At 41.5% G+C, this 5,034-nt stretch overlaps 1 pseudogene across 1 annotated transcript; it reads left to right on the plus strand.

Annotated features, from left to right (window-relative positions):
• Positions 1–861: 861 nt before the first annotated feature.
• Positions 862–4,176, plus strand: LOC147454745 (uncharacterized; annotated as a pseudogene). Its single transcript, XR_015188780.1, has 5 exons — positions 862–1,152; positions 1,452–1,741; positions 1,983–2,922; positions 3,363–3,506; positions 3,834–4,176. The product of XR_015188780.1 is annotated as an uncharacterized LOC147454745 (transcript).
• The last annotated feature ends 858 nt before the right edge of the window (positions 4,177–5,034 follow it).

Below are 5,034 nucleotides of genomic sequence, written 5' to 3' on the forward strand. Positions count from 1 at the left end.
TTTAATTAAAATGTTAGGAATACATTATTTTCTTCAGTTAGGAAAAATGTCTTTGGCAAGCTCTGGTCTAATCTTTTTGGCATTCCCAAAGGGTTAAGGCCTTAGAGGTCACTTATCTTTTTCCTAATGAGAAACAGATAAAAGACTTAAAGTTCTATTTTGGGATGTTTTTAAAAAATGTAGTCATCCAAAAATGGTATTTTGCCTTATTTTTGAAGATGCGAGACACCCGGGGCAGTGACGGTTTTGGAGTCAAGAGGCCTGCTGCTTCCTTCCTAGTAAGCTTCCTCTCATTGACTACCTTGTGCTTTCATACGCTAATTAGTTGCATTTCTCCAATCATTGCAATGTGTGCATGGTCATACTCATCTCGCTATTTGTTTATATGAAGATTTAGTCTTGTCTGCTTGCCTAATCTTGTCTGCTAAGCTCGTTTTTTTGTTTAATTTTCTCTGTTTAGAGCTCAGTCCCTACATGGCTTGCAATTTTAGTCCCTACATGGCTTGCAATTTTAGTGGCATTTATTTTCGTTGAGTGGTCACCCTACAGAAAGGTACAAAGAAACTCTAAGGAGCTTTACTTAAAATTAGACTAAAAGCTTTTAAATGATGTGAACGTGCCCCTCTTTTTGGAAAAGGGACCATTGGTTAGTCTTGCTCAAAAGCACCGAAAATGTGTGAATTTGTGATTTTACGACTTTCAAGGATTCTGTCTCCTGCATACCACTAAAACAAAATGTGTGAAGTGTGATCACAATTATGCAACTTGTACTTCATCCCACTAATATTATTAACACATAGTGAGACCCGACTCTTGACCAGTTTCTCTTGTCTGCCTAACTAGTTTTTGCATATTCTGAGCTTTACCTGCCATGACCTTGTCTGCTAAACTTGTTTTTCTGTTTGATCTTGTCTGCTTAACTAGTTTCTGCTCAACTTGTTCATCAACATTTTGCTAGTCAACAAGTTGTGCCTTTAGGAATGAGTTCTAGGTCCAGTTCTTCAAAAACCCACAATGAGGATCCTCGTGTGGGGCGACCCATCGCACCATCTAAATATCCAGGCTTCATGGCTCCCATATTGGAGGTGTCTCGTGAAGCACATAGCATCATAACCACAAAAGAAGAAGGGTCCTTACAAAAGGCTCAAGCTGGTTACAGATTACGTGCCCAAGCTTGGGCATGTAGACGTGGAGGCTAGGCGGCGTTTGCTGATACGCAAGGCAGAAAGGGCAGAGGACAAGGTCTTGGACAGGCGATACCCCCTGCCCAAGCTCGGGCGGGGGTTGAGCTTTTGCCAAGTCAGCCAAAATCAGGCGTCGAACCAATGCGATGGACGCAGCTGCTGAAAATGATTTTGCTTTATGATAAAATAATGTAGCCAGTGTAATGGATGCCCGCCCATCATCAAAAGTGACGGGCACCCGCATTGGCAGTGTGTATCCAGCCTCAGCATCTGAAACTGGAGGGGCGTCCCGTAAGCTGACATCCTCTGGTAGCAGAATACATGATGAACGTGAGAGCTCTTGTAGAGTTCGGAGAGATGAATTGAAATCAGGATCCATTGAATCCTTCCGCAAGACCAGGTATGAGATGGAGGCTTTAAAGAAGGAACTTTCTCAGCTGAAGGCTAGCAGTCGGGCTTCTCGATTGCGTGAGATCAGTGAAATGGTGCGCGCTGCACAAGAGCTGGATCTGGCCTTTCTCTTCGATGCGACCAGTAGCATGGATCGCTACATGGAGGTAGCTTAAAGTCATGTTTGAGTCCATGTAAACATAAATGCATACATGCATGTATATTAAGCTAGATCTGTGTGTGTCTGTGAGAGAGAGAGAGAGAGAGAGAGAGAGAGAGAGAGAGAGAGAGAGAGTTTATTTGGGGAACTTCTTATATTGCCAAATAGTCTTTCAAAAGTGTGTGTGTGTTGCGCTCATGTCGTGATGTAATTGCTGAGAAAGGTGATTGTGTGAATGTCATGAATAGATGATCAGGAACAAAATCCTTAAGATAGTTCATGGAATATGTGATGCCTATCCAGAGACTCGTATCATGACAAAGAGAGCTGCGGAAGTTGTGATTTCACATAAGCTTTAATGGGTCTGGGAGCACATTTGTTGAGGCCCTCTCGCGTGTAGAAGCAAAGGGTTGTGGTGACACTGCAGAGGATGTACCACATTGCAGATGCTCCTTGTCATGGTACTCGATTTCACGATGTGAAGGTAGACGACGACTACGCCAAGGGCGACCTTCATGGCTGTGACATCGCCAAGCTACTACGCAATCTTCATGAGGATTGCAAAATTTCTTCATACACTTTTCTTCACATTAAAGTAACTACACACAAGATGCTTCAGGAATTCAAGAGAGTATCTGGACCTGATAGCAGTTGGATTCAGCAGGATGAGTTCCAAGGGCGCACAGATGTGGAGGATATCCCTATGAAGGTAATGACTGCTTGCAAAACATCCATATCTCATAGTCTGAGCACAATGTTCTCTGGAAGAATGAAGTTCTCTGATGTGAAGTTTGTGCCTCGTGATGTCCAAACGGCGATGCCGGATTGGGACTCGATCCGTGCGCAAGAAGGTGAGGTACACAAGTTCAAAAGATTTGGCAACCTTAATGAAGTGTTACGGTGCATAGAGAATGGGATAGGGTGGACCTGGAGAAAACAGAATGTGTGCAAGTACAAGTGGGGCTTGATCCCTTCAGCCTCTTGATGGCCATTCTATGCGCAAATAGTGACCATGAATATGACACAAAGATCATGGTGGTGAAAAGATCCAACGATAAGCTTGGTGTAGACACATTGAAGGTTCACACCAAAGAAAAGTACATAGACCAAATGGAAGTTCAGGCTGTTTCTGCTCACCTTGCTTAGGAGTTTGGCCATTGCATTCGCAATATTCGAGAAGCCAATAAGGTTTTTCCTTTTCTTAAGTGTGATTGTGTGTGTGAGTGTGTGCAAAGCTCTTAGGATTTAGGCTTTTTCTATTTTGATTGCCTACAAAAGACATGAGCTTCCCAGCATTCTCAGAAACATGTATTAGCAAAGGATACATGATCAACTTAAAACCGTGATTAAGTTTGGGCAATGGCGCGTCACGTGCATGTGCGTGGAATGCACGCCAGCTCCAAGAGCTTGAAAAATTTGCTCTCTTAAGCTCTTTGTTACAATATGCCAAATGCTTGCAAAGAGATTGGAAGAAACAAAGGCATTACAAGAGCATTCCCTTTGTATGCTTGCCATGTCCGTTGTCATGTGGCAAAGTGTGATGAAGTTAAGTGCAAATAGACATGTGTTATACATACATATATGGATGACATAACCCAAAAAAACTCAAATACTTGCATGAACATTAGGTTGTATTTACGGTCGTGTCAACCTTGCACGTCCAACCCAACACGTACTACAACATGGAGAAGGTACTGAAGGGACTTTGGACAAAGTTCAATAGCAATGCAGGGTATGTCAGTGACAAGGGAACCTACACGGATACATTACAAGTGAGTGCCTCGCTCTGAAGTAGTCAACACAAGAAGTTTTGGACAAATTCTCACAATAATTCCCACATTGTGACTTTACCTCAACATCATGAGCTTCTGTGAGGGAGGCACCGCATACCTAGCTAGCTACGATCGCCGGTGGTCCCTTGCCCCCAATCGTACCTAGCGTGGTATGCGGTGCCTCTCGAGCAGAAGCTCATGATGTTATGCATTGTATGAGAAACACTGAGAAAGACTCCGTTTTCCTACATGAGAAAATTTCTAAATCTTCTTGTGCAAGTACCTCCATGTCTTGCTCACAAAATTCTTTCTCTCAACTTGATGTAGGCCTTCTCGCACTGGACTCATGAACGCTCGAGAGGGATGATTATGGTGACTGATCTACAAGGAGTCCAAACTTCTAGTGAGGGCACAGGAGCATTCTTGTTATGTGACCCTGCAATTCACTCAAGAGATGTGCTTCATTTTACTCGAACAAACTTAGGAGAACAGGGGTTTCAGCTTTTCGACAATTCTCATAAATGCAACACCATCTGCCAAAAGCTAGGTCTCAAAGGCTAAGTCTCATGCCTAACAAGAATTTTCATGACCATATAAAAGTGTTTGGGAATAGTGTGCCACAGCCTAGATTTGTAAATCCAAAAATTGCCAACTTGAACTTTTCATGGGATTTAAACGTTTAAAAAATTTAAAGCCTATTGTTGTTAGTGAGGATGAGATACTGTGCTTGGAAAAGATGCGAAAAGAACTTATGCATGTTTTAGAAAAATATGACATGTTGCCACCACTTTTAACGTCCAAGTAAATTTGTAATTTGTGGGCATATGATGGGCGTGCTTTTGAGTGTGTCTTCATAAGCTTGTCCTTTATCTAAACTTAAAGGGTGGTAATAAAATCTTCTATTGTGGCAACTATATGAGATAATCTTCAATTCATGGACAAATTTGGATACTTTTATCCTTTTATACACTTCAATACACAACGGGAAACTTGAGGATACTTTTCTCACTTAAGAAACTTCAATACATGTTATGTTTTAGATGCAAATAACAATATTTATCATATTAGCTTCACTTGAAAAATTATCTGAGCTTGTAACATGTCATGTTTTCATTTCGCATTCTTATTGAGAAAACATTAAGGTTTCTTTAGTGAATACCTAGTCTATAGTGCTGTGAACATACCAAAGTACTCGATGAGCCACTTCTTGATGAGAAAACTGGGGCACACTAGAAAACTGGTTCAAGATATTCATGTCATAGCAGATAGCAACCAAAGTGTTGACCAAGAATAAGAGAGAGCCAACAAGCTACATGTACTATGTAGCATTCACTAAAAGAGTGTCATATCCTTGAATAATTTGAACTTTGAATCCCTACGACAAGAAATGTGAGAGCAATTTTTCATACCATAATCTTGCAACAAATTTTGACCATAGTTTTTTGAGAGATGAGCTACTTCTAAACCAAGAAGTTGATGCAACAAACCAAGGTCTGCCATAGCAAAGGTAGACATGAGTTGAGTTCCA

This window comes from Adiantum capillus-veneris, chromosome 7 (genome assembly GCF_014529385.1).
Source record: "Adiantum capillus-veneris isolate H3 chromosome 7, ASM1452938v2, whole genome shotgun sequence".
Taxonomy (NCBI): domain Eukaryota; kingdom Viridiplantae; phylum Streptophyta; class Polypodiopsida; order Polypodiales; family Pteridaceae; genus Adiantum; species Adiantum capillus-veneris.